This window comes from Microtus ochrogaster, chromosome 18 (assembly GCF_000317375.1).
Source record: "Microtus ochrogaster isolate Prairie Vole_2 chromosome 18, MicOch1.0, whole genome shotgun sequence".
Classification (NCBI taxonomy): Eukaryota; Metazoa; Chordata; class Mammalia; order Rodentia; family Cricetidae; genus Microtus; species Microtus ochrogaster.
Genome location: NC_022020.1, coordinates 27,216,099 through 27,217,000, shown reverse-complemented (window position 1 = coordinate 27,217,000; position 902 = coordinate 27,216,099).

The window sequence follows — 902 nt, the reverse complement described above, 5'->3', positions numbered from 1 at the left end:
CACAGGTAGAAGGAAGAGTTCTGTCCAGGGGAGCGAGAGAAAGCTTCCCAGAGGATTAACTTGGAACTGTGTCTGAAGAGATGAACATCTGCAGTTACTTGTCTGCTATGTGCCACCCAAAGCACTATGCTGAAGCCTCCTCACCAATGCTACAGTGTTGAAGGGTGACTGGGTTATGAGGGCATTGTCCTCATCGATGGGATTTGTGCCTCTATGACAAAGACTCTGAAGACCTGCCTTTTTTCCTGCCATTATAGAACACTATGACAAAATCTTAAAGAGCTATACTGTAGTCGGTGATGGGAAAGGCTAGAGAAATACGCTATCAGCCTAGACCTAAGGCATCTCTGCAGGCATCAGGGGGAAAAGCTCTCCTTGGGGCTATGATCACTATCTTGTCCTCAAGAAGACTGGGGACACACGTGTATATGATCTGCCTGATGCAGGACTCTCAGCCTGAGAGACAAACACAAAAATTGGCCTGTGACCTTTGAAGAACACTGAGCAAAGGCAGATGGAAAACTCTGGAGGCTCAAATCAGGGCTCCATGTTTACTGCACATCTAATCGGTAACTCACAACCCAAAAACTACTTAGAAAAGAAAGAGATGATCATGGGAAAATGGCACCACTAACACACAAGAACTTCAGGAGCTGAACGATCCAGATATACATAAATCCTATCCATTGTTCTGTCTCCTTGTCTCTTTCTACCCCATCCCTTCCTTCCTTCTTTTCCTTCCTTCCTTCCTTCCTTCCTTCCTTCCTTCCTTCCTTCCTTCCTTCTTTTTTATCTTTGAAGTAGCATCTCATGTTCTATTCCAAACTGACTATAGCTCAGGCTGCCCTTGAACTCCTGATTGTTCTTCCTCAGCCACCCAAGTGAAAGGATTACAGGTGTGA